This window comes from Staurois parvus, unplaced genomic scaffold (assembly GCF_062004578.1).
Source record: "Staurois parvus isolate SC_StPar_1 unplaced genomic scaffold, SC_StPar_1.0 ptg000187l, whole genome shotgun sequence".
Lineage (NCBI taxonomy): Eukaryota > Metazoa > Chordata > Amphibia > Anura > Ranidae > Staurois > Staurois parvus.
The window spans coordinates 6,538,238-6,553,352 of NW_028317983.1; the positions used below are offsets into that span (position 1 = coordinate 6,538,238).

The 15,115-nt window shown below is 43.8% G+C and overlaps 1 long non-coding RNA gene across 1 annotated transcript; it reads right to left on the bottom strand.

Moving 5' to 3' along the window:
- Positions 1-12,850: 12,850 nt before the first annotated feature.
- Positions 12,851-14,545, bottom strand: LOC149462049 (uncharacterized). The gene is made up of 2 exons (XR_016312734.1): positions 14,478-14,545; positions 12,851-13,392 (listed from the first exon to the last, which is right to left on the bottom strand). It is a non-coding gene; the product is annotated as an uncharacterized LOC149462049 (long non-coding RNA).
- Positions 14,546-15,115: the final 570 nt, after the last annotated feature.

Genomic DNA, 15,115 nt, shown 5'->3' on the forward strand with positions numbered 1-15,115 from the left:
AAACTGGCTTTTGGTGCGTTCACCTGGGCAAGGGTGACATCATTGGGCCTTCTTGTGGGATCATGGGAAAGCTGAGGACCCCAAATCTCCTGAAATCGTGCTTCTGCATAGATCCAGAGCATCTTCTCCTTAGTTTCAGGATCCTCAGCATTCCCAAGATCCTGCAATGAGGCCCAGTGGCATCACAAACCCTCTAGAATGTGTCTGGAATGTATATTTCTTTATGTTTTTCTTTTTTTCTCATTTGATGTCAATGTTTTATTCAAGTTTTTTTGTTTTAAAGCCCAATCCCTGTATTTTTAGCGTTGTACAGAGTAATGAAAAGTTGTAACTCCTATCAAGTTTTTATTGCTCTCTGTGACTCATGGTAGGCACATTTGTAATCTTTTGGTCATCTTCACACAAAAGTTATGCTGAACATATTTACCCAAGTATCCTCTGTAATGTAGTTTTATTAACTGTTGATCCTACCAGTATAGCTTTTTTTTTTTTTTTTTTTTGGTGCTTCCTTTGACAAGGTGACAACACTGTTTGTTCTGCAATGAAATAACTGCAGTGTTGTCACCTTGTGGAAAGCATAGGTTTAAAAAGATATTTGATTTCAGATGACATTTAAAGAATAATACCAGGTATGAGCATTCTTACAGATTTATTGGCACAGCTTGGACCAATGTAAGTATGTACAGTATGTCCCATACCTGGCCGATGCCCCTGACTGATGTAGACACTACCAGGGGCGGACTAACCATTTGGAAACTCGGACACTGCCCGAGGGCCCGGGGTCAGTAGGGGGCCCCATGAGATGCCCCTGGTACCTTTTTCATAGGCTTTTTTGAATTTGGGTAAGGACACAGGGGCCCCATGATCCCCTATTGCCCGGGGGCCCCATGAGTTGTCAGTCCGCCCCTGGACACTACTATACTCGACTACTCCAATGATCTCCACTTGCTCCCAAGTCCTGTGCAGAGTGGCTGCCTTGCTGTATTCTGAACACAGAAGGTCACTCGTTCGGTATGGGCACCATTCAGATATCACATTTTCTCAATGTATGCAAAGCACTCTCTGGATGAAGTTGGTAGCTGGGTGATAGCGTCCATACTGGGAACTCCTCTCATTTCATTCATTCATAAAGAGAAACTTGACCCTTATGTTAAAATGACAACAAAGACACCTAGAAATATTTATTAATGACAATCTACAAACAGATACTTACAAATAATTGCAGGCTTTTTATTTTTTTGCACACCTTTTTTTTTTCTTTTCCTCCCCATTCTTTTCCAGGTGGCCATTTTCACCAATTTAATCCATCTGCCTTTACTTTTTTGGAACTCTGGGTCTCCCTCTTAGGGCTGATGTACACTGCAGCTGATAAACTCACGTTTAGGAGCCTTTCTGCGGTTTTTTTTTCCAGCAGCCCCTGAACTCTCCCTAATGTTTTCCTATGTGTACATGTACACATAGCCATTTACAGACGTTTATAGGCAATTGAATTTACAGTCGTTTTTTTGAACGCAGCAAAATTGCGTTCAGGAGTGATTTTACCGGCATTTCAAAACGCCAAACACTTGTAAACACGTGTAAATGCTTGTAAACGCGGTCAACCACATTTTTATAAGCGTTTGCGTTTAGAAGCATTTTTTGTCTGATCCATATCCAGGGCATAATTCACTAAGCGGTATCCTACCGGTAGCATTTTAAAAAAATAAAACTTTGAATCCAATAAAAAAGGCTACTAAAATACCGCATGATTTTATCAAGTCATGCAGTATTTTACTAGTGAAAAGCATGCATTATGTTTCAGCTGTCAGCGGAATTCCCACTGACAGCTGAATGTAAAAGAATTGCCGACAATTAAAAAATAATTTTAAAAAATGGTGTGGGGTCCCCCCTCCCATCCATACCAAGCCCTTTTGGTCTGGTATAGATTTTGAGGGGAAGCCACACACCAAAATAAAAAAAAATGGCATGGGGTTCCCCCCAAAATCCGTACCAGACCCTTATCCGAGCATGCAGCCTAGCAGTTCAGGAAGAGGGGGGGGGCGAGCGAGCACCCTCCCCCCGAACCATACCAGGCCCCATGCCCTCAACATGGGGGGGCCCGCAGACCCCCACAACCACAGCCCAGGGTTGTGGGGAAGAGGCCCTTGTCCCCATCAACATGGGGACAAGGTGCTTTGGGGGAAGCTCACCCTATCCCAAAGCATCCCCCCCATGTTGAGAGCATGTGCTCTGGTATGGTTCAGGGGGGGGGCTCGTGCTCACTCTCCTCCCCCCTTTCCTGACCTGCTAGGCTGCATGCTCGGATAAGGGTCTGGTATGGATTTTGAGGGGGAACCCCATGCCAATTTTTCTTTAATTTTGGCGTGGGGCTTCCCCTCAAAATCCATACCAGACCGATAGGGCTTGGTATGGATGGGAGGGGAGACCCTACGCCATTTTTTTAAAAAAAATTTTATTTGCTGGCAATTCTTTCTTTTACATTCAGCTGTCAGTGGGAATCCCACTGACAGCTGAAATATAATGCATGCTTTTCACTACTAAAATACCACATGACTTGATAAAAAAAACTCATTCGGTATTTTAGCAGTCTTTTTTACTATTTTTCAGTGCATTCTGGGCATTTGGGAGGGTTTCCTGTGGTTATCTTTTAAAACGCTTCTAAAGGCAAACTTGCATAAATGCAGCTAAAAGCGGTATGCAAACGCAGCTAAACTGACATTTTTTAACCTACATTTTCCAGCAGTCAGTTTCCATCATTCAGAAGAGTTTACCAAGCGCCCCGTGTACATGAGCCCTTAGAACATGTTACATTACATGTCATATGAGGGGGACAAATGCCTGTAGGAGCAGGCAGGTGGTACTTCCTCCATATTCCCCTCCTCAATGGGCGCCAAGTGTGGGTCACAAAGGAGGCCTACCCCAGGATGGGTTCTTCTGGGCTACACTAGGCACCTTGTACTGGTCACTTGCCTTACACATGGGGGACCTTTACTTTGTGTCGTACACCTGCACAATAAACTGAACTCTGGTTAACTCTCTTGCTCCCGTGTCAATTTACACCTTCACTGCCACAGCCGTACTTAGGATGGACACGCAGAGCCTATGCCCTCTCCACCTGTCTAGCGCATCTCCTCAACCTCACACTCAGTAAGGGAATGGGGTCCCGCTGAGCAACTAGCGTGGATTTCATTAACTCTTGCTCTTCCGTACTTATGCACAGGCTGAGAAACTCTACCGTGCTGATCTGCTCCTGTTACTATGGGAGGTGGACCACTCTTGGAGATAGTGACAACAACAATTCTCTCCTGCAAGAGGCTATCCCACCTATCACAGGCACACACTTACAACAGGTTGGAGGTGAAACCTTTGTGACCCTTGGTAACCACTTACTTGTACTCCACACTGTGTTAACTCTTGTCTTCATGCCCCAATGTCCCTTACTGACCCTCGCTGTAGACTACGTGTAGAATGTGCTGGTTACTTGCATTACACTCTTTAGTAACTTCAGACCCGGCAAAGGACAAACTTTCAAAAGCGTTACTTAAATAATTTGGCATGACAGTCAAGCAAAGGCAACGGTCTTTTCCTAAACTAGTCCCTAAATAGACTTGTGGCTGCACCAGCATATCTGCACAGGTAAAAGTCCACGTTGGCCGTATCCAAAAGCTGGAGTTCTTCAGGGCAGACTGCAGGTCCCAGAAATCTCCCTACATGGTGGCAGGCTACCAATGCCAGGCAATTTTCATCAGGAACCCTGGACTCGACCTGGCAGGGCAGACTCCAGCAATGGCATTAGCAGTGAGAACAATAACAGAAGTAAGGCCGCAAAATAATCTATTGATCCGGACCCCGTCCCCTTTTATATGCACAGACCCAGTGTGTTGGATCCCAAAAGCCCATCAAGAACAGTACTGGGAAACATAATTAACTCTATCCCTCCCAACTGAGGTAGTACCTAACTAAGCTAGAATAAGCAACTTGCCTACCTTTCCCCGAGATCTTGTGAGATCTCATAGTTTACAGTTGAAGTTTTCCAGAAAGGCACTGGTGATGTAGCCTTCCCGGGATGCAGCCGTGAGACCAGAGCTACACCACGAGTGTCTAACTCAACCAGAAAATGGAAAAACCGTAACCATAGTAAAAAATTTGACTGTATATCAGCAAGTTGATGTGATTTTTATTGAAAGGGGCAAATGTACAATTTATGTAAGTGACAAACAAATTAAAGCCTGAGTCCAGCTAACAGTAACAACATTTTTTTCCTTTTGGAAAGAAACTTCAAAGCGCACCTTTCCCCTCCCAATCCTAATAACCATGGGTGCATGCAACCCTGCATACATAGCTAGAAACACATTCCATGAAAATACAGTTAAAAATATTTTGTAAGAAACTGTTTCTAATTTAATGTACTTCCTAGTTTTCTTTGGCACTGGTGATACAGCCAGTACCTTCCAGTTGCCCTCTGCGAATGCTACATCACCAGTACCTTCCAGTTGCCCTCTGCGAATGCTACATCACCAGTACCTTCCAGTTGCCCTCTGCGAATGCTACATCACCAGTACCTTCCAGTTGCCCTCTGCGAATGCTACATCACCAGTACCTTCCAGTTGCCCTCTGCGAATGCTACATCACCAGTGCCTGCGAGATCTTACAAGATTTAGCAAAGTCTCATAAGGTTGCAAGGAGAAGGGCTTTTTTTTCCCAGAGATGAGGTACAAATTCTTTATACAGTGTCATGGCTTTCAACAATGTGAGTGGCGGGTTTACGAAAGCCATGTCAATGTGCAAACAATAACATACCACGCCAGATCTCATAGAGTGCTTGGGCCAGAACTGACGCTGATATCATCTGTGTGCCACAGAAACATAAAAAGAAGAAGCCAGCCACTGATGTTCACATTGCAAATGGTGGCATGGATTTCCATGAGTGGGTGGAAAGGCGAATTAGGATATGTGAAGAGTGAAAATGAGGAAGAAAGTAAGAACGTGATTTATTTATTTTACAATACACATTTCATTAATGGTGGCAGTTTCATAGGAGGACAGTTGGGTCCGCGTTAAGGGCACATTCAGAGCAGTCCAGGAGTCACCAAATTTTTCAATATGGGGGCCACATTGTATATTTTACAAATATTCATGGGCCAGAAATCAGTTTCATAAATCAATGGATAATATTTAAATTAACAAGTAACCCCTCCCCATCCTGGATTGCCCAGCAGAGTCCCCCCTTACATTACATCCAGGATTGCCCACCAGAGCACCCCCCCCCTTTTTGTCTAGGAGTGCCCAGCTCGGTCATTGTCTACATCCAGGAGGGCCCAGCAGCATCCTTTTCTACATCCAGGATTCCCCAGCAGAGTCCCTTCTTACATCCTGAAGTGCCCAAAAGAGTCCCCTTCTACAGCACATCCAGGATTGGCCAGCAGATTCCTCCCTTACATCCAGGAGTGCCCAGCAGAGTCCCCCATTACATCCAGGAGTGCCCAGCAGAATCCTGCCTTCCATCCAGGAGTGCCCAGCAGAGTCCACTCTATAACCAGGATTGCCCAGCAGAATCCCCTCTACATCCAGGATTTCTCTGCAGAATCCCCTCTACATCCAGGATTTCTCTGCAGAATCCCCTCTACATCCAGGATTTCTCTGCAGAATCCCCTCTTACATCCAGGATTGCCCACCAGAGCACACCCCCCCTCTTTTTGTCCAGGAGTGTCCAGCAGGGTCATTTGCTACATCCAGGAGGGCCCAGCAGCATCCTTTTCTATATACAGGATTCCCCAGCAGAGTCCCTTCTTACATCCTGGAGTGCCCAACAGAGTCCCCTTCTACAGTACATCCAGGATTGGCCAACAGATTTCTCCCTTACATACATGAGTGCCCAAAAGAGTCCACTATTACATCCAGGGGTACCCAGCAGAATCCTGCCTTCCATCCAGGAGTGCCGCCCACTCTTTTAACCAGGATTTCCCAGCAGAATCCCTTCTACATCCAGGATTTCTCTGCAGAATCCCCTCTACATCCAGAATTACCCAGCAGAGGAGTTCTCTGCATCCATGATTTCTCAGCAGAGTCCCTCTTTACATCCAGGAGTACCCAGCAGCATCCTGCTTTACATCTGTTTTTGTTATGTTTTTGGGGGTTGTATTTGATATGTTCAAAGAGAGATCACACAAATACTTACAAGTATAACATTTATTACAAGTAATGACGGATAAAGATAAATCAAATATAACAAGAATACGTAACTAAAGGTGCTGTTTCCGCCGCGGAGTCTCATCTGCATACACAGCGTGGCACTGGTGATAACAGACGCGTGATTGCAAGCTCTGGGTCGAGAATAAATATTTCCAGCTACAACTGTAGTATATAGACTGTGGACAGCCCCCAGCCAACTCCCCTCGTAAGCCACAATATGACCATTTAAGGACTTGGTCAATTTGTAGTCACACATTCCTGAAAGGAGGACGGGCTGGCTTGTCCATATAGTCACATTCCTTTGTTATGTAAGGTAATCAGAATAACCAGGATATTACTGTAGAGGGTTTATTAGATATTTGTAGGGCCAACATTAAAGCGGAGTTCCACTCAAGTGGAAGCTCTGCTTATTTGCCTCTTCCCACTGCCATATTTGGCACCTTTTTGGGGGGGAGAGGGGAGCGGATACCTGTTTTTGAAAGGTACCCACTTCCGGCTCACTTCGCCGCGGCCCCCTCCTTTCTCCCGCAGTCTCCTGGGAACTTTCACAGGTCCCAGGAGACTGCCGGCCCAATTAGGAGGCGCAGCATGACTCGTCCTGATGAAGTCACGAGGTCAACGTGTCGACGGCAACAACAAAGTGTGACGCACTTCCGGCGTGGCGCCATCTTTGTATACCCAACAAGTGCTTTTTCTTCATGCAGTACACCTGGCTAGTGTATGTGATGCAAGCTGTATACTGTGCCCATTGGATTCTACCTTGATACTACTGGACTTTGCTTTACACAAGAGATACCCATGTGAGTGCATTTCTGTTTTTTATTTATATGCCAATAAACAGTACTTCACTATGGAGATTTGTTCTCTTTCTGTTATATGAGCATATGTGTTATGGCACCTATGGGAGTGTTAAGCTGTCTACCAATCGATCCAGTGGAATGGTGAAAGTTTATCACCTGGGGACATCATCTTAGTGATTGGCTATCCTGAGGATCCAGAGGAGTTTTTGTGCTTTGTGGCCCTGCAGGGTCATGAAGTGGAGGTGAGAGGCCATTCTAGCCACTCCGTTAGGGATCACATCGAGGTTGTCTTTTCCACAACATGCATGAATGGGATGATCACCACACTGATTTATGGACTTATTAGTCACTGTGTGCTTCACTTAATGTGCTGTTTTGATCCCTTCTAGGGATCTGTATCTTATCATCCTTTTGTGTCTTATAGGACTTGGGGGTCACATTTTTTATGATCCACGATTGGATTGCGGTCACTTCTCTGTTCAATCACCTTCGTGTGTATTCTGTGTATTTGTGTATCATTATTATACATGTTTTTGAGATTTTACGGTTTTACTAGCGCTGCATCATATTATATATATATATGTCTCATGCATGTCCAGTGAGCACCAGGTTGTGAAGCCGCAAGCTGTCACAGCCTGGTGCCCACAGTTGAGATGCTGGCGCCGTGGCGGAGAGAAGGGGAGAAGGGACCATGTGGGTGAGAACATCGCTGGACCCTGGAACAGGTAAATGTGTGTTTTTTATTAAAAGTCAGCAGCTACAGTTTTTGTAGCTGCTGACTATTAATAAACACTAAATTGGCTGGAACTTTGCTTTAATAAGTAATATGTAATATACAATTTACCCATCAACATCCAGGAGTGTCCAGCAGAATCCCCTCTTTCCAGGATTGCCCAACAGAGTTTCCACTTACAACCATGATTGCCCACAAGAACCCCTTATATCTAGGAATGCCTAGCGGATTCCCCCCTCTACACCCGGGAGTGCCCAGCGGGGTCCCCCCTCTACACCCAGGAGTGCCCAGCGGGGTCCCCCCTCTACACCCGGGAGTGCCCAGCGGAGTCCCCCCTCTACACCCGGGAGTGCCCAGCGGGGTCCCCCCTCTACACCCGGGAGTGCCCAGCGGAGTTCCCCCTCTACACCCAGGAGTGCCCAGCGGAGGCCATGTCACTCTTTGAGTTTTCATATTTCCTGGAGCTGCTTTTTGACTTTATAGCAGCAGAATCGGATTCAGTATGGAGAGCTCCAGCCTTGTATGTTCTGTCGTGTCTACTTCTATTTATCTTTGTAAACAAGCAGAAAGAAAAATGCTGTGCTGGGTTTTTAAATGTCTCTCTGATGGGTCTGCTCAATACAGTTTTGACAAGCTGTGTAAATCTTCTCCATGTATGATACAAATACTGGCCTTATTAGTACTCAGCCTGCTGATCTCGATTCCTCAGTGTACACCCCAGTCAAAATAAAAATATAAAAGTTTATTAGAAATACAATGGGAGGCTGAGCCAAGACACAATCTTTCATCAAGGACACCCTGCTGTATATATCCTGGCTATTATTGGGGTGTTCTGGGAACACCTAGTCATGGGCTTACTATTGTACAGTCCAGGGATTCTTTGCTCCAATTTTTTCACTGGCTTTGGTCTTTTGGGGAAATTTTCCATCATTTCCTGTCTCATAAACACAGTGAGAAAAAATCTATCAAAAGGTGAACATTTCTTGTTGCCGCGACCAATCACTTTTCAATTCCAATTTTCAAAGTTTAGCTTTGAAAATGAAACCATGAACCTGAAAATGAAAGAAGGAAAGTTTCCGTTCACAATTTTTACCCTGTAGGTTGTAGTCACAGGAACATAAAGTCATGGGAAATTAAAAATGTTATAGTTGTCTTTGCAATCTTTAAAAAAAAAAAAAAAAAAAAAGCAATAGAAGAATGATTAAAGCTGAAGTTTATCTAGCACCCCCCTTAGGAGTCACTGAGTTTTGGGTCCCTCTATAATTCTGCACAGCCAGGTAACACGTATTTTCTTCACACTTGCACATTGGAGTCAGTGAACAGTCCTTGAGCTTGATTTTATGTTTTATTAAGGGGTATTGAACTTGGATGGGGTTGAGGGGTATATGGGAGGCCCAAGGAAACTGCAAACACAAGGACAAACTCCTTAGAAACTATGTACAAGTCCAGAGGCAAAAATCTCTCTTTTTGAAGAGCTCTCCAGCCCTTCTGGTGTACCACCTCAGACCCCAGATGAATCCGCCTCTTCGCCCAGCTGCACTGAGGGTATCCCCTGGGCAAGAGGATCCAGACGCTGCCAAAGTCAAACAGTCCCAGCTGAGCAGCTAGTTGGGTTCTCCACCTGACTGTCCTCTTCCCTTATCCAGCCCAGGGGGTGTTAGGGTACTCACCCTGTTCTTCCTGATAGCTTTATGGGTGGCTGCCTTCAGGCCTTCTACTGAGCAGGCTCCTTCCCTGCTGCTCAGGCTGTCCTACTTTGTAGACGGTGGTACAGTAGTGGTCTCATTTTCAAGCACCTACCTGTAGGTAGGCCCTTTCCCTGGGCCCCCTCCCAGGCTCCACACTCCAGCCTCTCTCTCCATCATCTGCCATGTGACACTGACTGACCCCTTCCTGCTGATTAGCCTCAATCATATGTGAGGGCTGTCCTGACTCCATGCCAAGCCTCCTGCTTAGGGATTGGTCAAGATCCCTCACACATGCAGATAAGCCGCTCCTCTCCCCACCCACTGCCTTCTAGAAACTTCTCAAATTTCTAGAGCAGGGGGAAGTATCAGGTAACTGACCTGCAGAGCCCTCAAACCTGACGTAAAGTTAAAAGGAGAAAAGAAGCACCTCTAAGTGCAGCAGAACCACTTTAATATAGCACAAATGTAAAAAAACTCACATATTCAAGGAGTAAAACAGGCATGTGTATGATATCCAGTAAGGAACGGCTGTGACAGGTGCCTGGCATCCACGTCTGCGCTAAAACAAGCGTGATGACATCAGGGAATGGCAAAGGCTGAAGACTGTCCATATATGCGTTGACTACGGGAACATAATTATCAATCTTGACTACAATTATCCTAATTGGGGGAATATAAGCAAACACATGTGGGCTCTATATTGTAGTCCAGATTGCTAATTATGTTCCCGTAGTCAACGCATATATGGCCGGTCTTCAGCCTTTGCCATTCCCAGCTTGACAAAGGAGCACGCTTCCATCAATAGAGGTCAGCACATGCTCCGAAACGCGTCGCAATGAATTCTGATCCATGATGTCAACACAACGCCGACGTCGTGCCTCAGCGTGCGTTCCTGACGCCATCTTGAGGACTTGTATGCCACCCGGCTTCTACATCTGTCTCCCTCCTGTTACCACGCTTGTCTTAGCGCAGACGCGGATGCCAGGCACCTGTCACAGCCGTTCCTTACTGGATATCACACACATGCCTGTTTTACTCCTTGAATATGTGAGTGTTTTTACATTTATGCTATATTAAAGTGGTTCTGCTGCACTTAGAGGCGCTTCTTTTCTCCTATCATGCAGAGTTCTGCTACAGTACTACATGGAGCTTGCCCTTAGTGACCTACAGACCTTCCTAATCTTATTTATATTACATTAATATCACTAATTATTGGACTTTATGGACTTGGCATTAGTGTTTTGCGCTGAATATCATTTTTCTGACGTAAAGTTACTTGGCTGACTCATCCCAGGCTGCTATCCAGCCTCTAACTAAAAACCTAGCTAGCTCCAACTGACTAGAGGGGCACTACGTTCAGATATGGTAATTGTTACATGATTCCATTGGTCCAGCTTGGACCAATGTAAGTATGTATAGTATCTGCCATACCTGTGGGATCCCTGTGGAATCTGGAAATCACTGTAATAGACATTGCTACTACAGTAGATATGAAATAAATGTGAGCGCTCAAAATATAGTATATCAGCAGCTGTACACTAAGGTAATCAAAATGAACCCTTTAAAAGACACAAGATATATATAAAAAGTGCAGCGCTATAAAATAGATAATGTAAAATGATACTATGGTAAATATTCACAAAACATAATTATGAAAAAATATAAAGTTCATAAGGTGATAAATAGGTGCCAGTGAAGTTCTGATGACTCAATTTGGTGATTGTGCTCTCGTGAACAGAAAAAATGCTCACTCACCGGACGCACAGTGATAATGCGCATTTATATAATATATCCAGATGTCATCAGATAAGGTCATCAGGACCAGGTAGGAAATAACTCCCTCTCAGCATGAATGGATCCAAAAGCCTTATGGGATGATCCAGGGGTGTCCAGAGCTCCCCTCTAGGGGATGGATGGGTACGGATCTCAGGGGGTTAGCAGGCTCCCTCTCTGGAGGCTAAGGGCTGGGCGTCTGGAAAATCAGCACTCCACGAAGGAGTCAAGATAAAACATGCCCATAGTGTAGTATGTTGTTAGACTCTCTTATTAGGAGTAAAACAGATGCATCCAAAGATAATCAGTATCAGAATCAGAAACCGGACTAACCGTGCACAAGAAAAGATGGCCACCGGAGCTCCACGTTGCTCCGACGGTGTGACGTCCACGGCATAATTGGCTCCTCCTTGCGTGTTTCGTGCACGAGCACAAACCTCAGAGGGGATCGCTTTTGGATCCATTCATGCTGAGAGGGAGTTATTTCCTACCTGGCCCTGATGACCTTATCTGATGACATCTGGATATATTATATAAACGCGCATTATCACTGTGCGTCCGGCGAGTGCGCATTCCTTCTGTTCACGAGAGCACAATCACCGAATTGAGTCATCAGAACTTTACTGGCACCTATTTATCACTTTATGAACTTTTATTATATTTTATCATAATGTTTTGTGAATACTGCTACTACAGTGATTGCCATCAGCTTTCAGGTCCTGTGGTTGGCAGTGAATGCAAAGTGTTCTCTTATTCGAGCGGGTGGAGACTGAGATGTCACCATCGCCGTGCCGCACATAAAATACCAAGGGGCCGCAGAATGGGCATCAGGGCTCTAGGTAGTCATGTCTAGTGTTTTTTTGTGGTATCTGAAAATGTAAAATGCAAACAAAAAATGAATAATTTTATCATACTGGTCACAGCAAAGATGAACCCATCTCTCTGTAGCCATAATGTCGTTAGAGAGCCACCCCTGTGTCGATGGAGGTAGATCCTGTTCTCAATGAAGAGAAATTAAAGGGACACAAACGATATCCTGATTCTCCACAAATAATCCATACACATCCACTATAATGTCCCTGTAATTTTTCATAAATTGTTTTTACTGGGTTTTTTTTGCCTGCTAGTAACATCCTCTGTGAGGTCCCGGACCACTCCTATTCCACTTTACTTCACGGTATTTGTGGCCATGTACACTGCTCTATGCACACTACAAATCCCATAGTCCATCTCAGGAGCGGGCAAAAGAGGGTGGCTACATTCCTACATACAGTGGGGCCATGGAGGGCCAACATAGCCACCCTCTAACAGGATGTCAGATCACAGCAACAAAAAAATAAATTTGGAGGAGGCTGAGAGCAAAAGAAGGGTTAAGAATATAAACATCAATACAATTTTTTCTTTAAACCAGAATTTGGCACCTTTTGCACCTTTTGCAGTGTTTATAATGGCCTCTCTTTTTTTATTTTCTATCTGATGGACATTTTTTTTTGTGGATTTTGGTTTTGGTATCCCATCGTGTGACAATAACTTAGGAATGCTTTCCCACACTTCAGAAGAATTACTAATGAGCTCAAATTGTTTTTACTGAATCTATATTAAATGCATATGTTAGATTCTCTTAAAACCAATTCTAAGAAAGACTTTGAGGGAATATGTTCACACATGGTCAGTGGCAATTTTATTTTTAGAAATTTTTACATTTATTATTGGATCTTTCTTAGAGCCAGATTGAAACAAATGGAAAAATAATATAATTAATATTTCAATGAACAATTTCCCACCCACGTTGAATCAAAGAACACAACCAAAAGGGGAAGAGTCAATTAGGATAACAGACTTCACATGGTCCAGTTCTTTAATCTGACTCCTTCTAAATAATACACAGCCCAACAAAAAAAATATTTTTTCTTGGTTCCTTGCTTTTTAGGAACCTTTCACATGAGAGGACAGATCCCCCACTGAGCAGGCAGATGACAGGTCCATGTCCGCTCCGCTTATGCAGAGAGGACGCGGACACAGAACATTTTCATCTATGGGTGGTCAGATGTAAACAGATCACCTGTCCATTCACAATGTCATCTGATCCACTGGAAAACCGATCCCCATCCGTCTGTTTTTAGCAGATTGGATGCAAGCAGAAGTAAATGGACATATTTACATATGCCACTCCATAGAGGGCAATGGATGGTCTCATTGGGTCCACCTGAAAAACAGAAAGAGGGACACGTTCAGTCCACCCATGTGAAAGGGGCCTTAGACCTGTTCTTGGGGTTATTTAGGGCGCTGATTCAGAAAATTGCATTGAAAAGACTGCATCAGCTCTAGTTCCTTAGATATGGTCAAATTTATACAATTATTTAGTAAATTTTTGAAAAGATCTTGATGACCATCTTGTTCTTCTGTTACCTAGTTTGTGTTTTTGTGTACAAGTTACCAGATATAGTGAGTGTTTACATATTTCCAACTGGAACTTTTCATGGGAAACATTGGATTCTAAGGTGTTAAGTATAAAACACATCAAAATCTCCTGATTTTTGATGGAAAAGTGAAGAGTGGTATATGGCATTTATGCTTTATCTCAAAAACTAGAACTGATAGGGAAAAATTGTTACCATTTTTGGAAAAAATATACCCAGGAACAGGTCTAATGCTCAAAAGCACCAAAATGTGTGTTGGCCTGTGATAGGCATAGATGTACATCACAGAGGGTCACATCTATCAAATTTATTTCTTTGAAATGAAATCCCAGGAAGACAGCTAAATGCAGAGATGACCTATTTGACTGACTGTGAGCTCTCAGGAGCAGGGCTTGTGGCAGGCGCAGCACCCTTTGGTGCCTAGTGCGCTGTGGCATTAGAAACATTATGCAATTGCTGTTTCTTTGTTTGATTAGACTGACTTTACTCTGTAATTCCTCCAATGCCGCTCTATGGATGCAGTAGGTTTAAAGAGCACACCGAATACTTTAGTTAACTTCTTTAATAACTTCAATCTTCTTCATATAACTGCTTACAATGGCTTATTTCTTTCATATTACAATGGTTTAATTCGTATTACATTGGGTTGATTCGATAGCTTATCTCGATAGGTTCAATAGATTCGGTAAATTGTATCTGTATATTTCGATAGATTGATAAATTCACTTGGATTTATAAATTCGTTAGATTACTCTACAGTGACTTGATTCGTAAGTTCGGTGGAACTACAAGTAAACACATACAACAGTTTTTAGACACAGATCTACCTGCACTGTTAAACAATAGAGGAACACACAAGTGCATTAAATACCTATTTGGCCTTCTCTGCCTCCATGGAGCATCTCTGATTGGAACTTTGTCTGTTTCCTCTTCTGTCTGGTGAGCATGTGTGTGTAAACTATTCTAGCAGGGAGTTTTACACAGGCATAAATGTGAAACTGGCTAGGATTGGTTAAGGCTCTGTACAGTGTGAGGCTGTCTGTGATTGGCTCACCTTATACTAACTCTTAAAGGCATATTTTCCTTTTCTGCTTCTGCTAACACAATGAATATAGAAATGTCATATAACAATCAAAGACATAAATCACAGCAATGATTCTGCTTTTGGCTTTAACATATGCACATATATACTGTACTGAGGTTATTGGCAGGTTTGGTATACACATATATGTGAACCATATTAACAACCTAGGACTGGTCTTAGCTGGCCAGCTACAGGACTCTCCTAACTCTCTTCATTCATTTACAAGGCTCTGCCACAGGACAGGAGACATGATTTGTCTCTGCTGTAGTAAAGTAACACTTACAGGTCTTGCACCTTCACAGCCTATGACTGGACAGTGAAAAGAGAAGCAGCAGACTGATGAGATCACTGCTTGACCACTCTGATCTGCCCTGCTATCAGCATGTCTCTTATTAGCACATGGATTATTAGCACATGGAATCCTG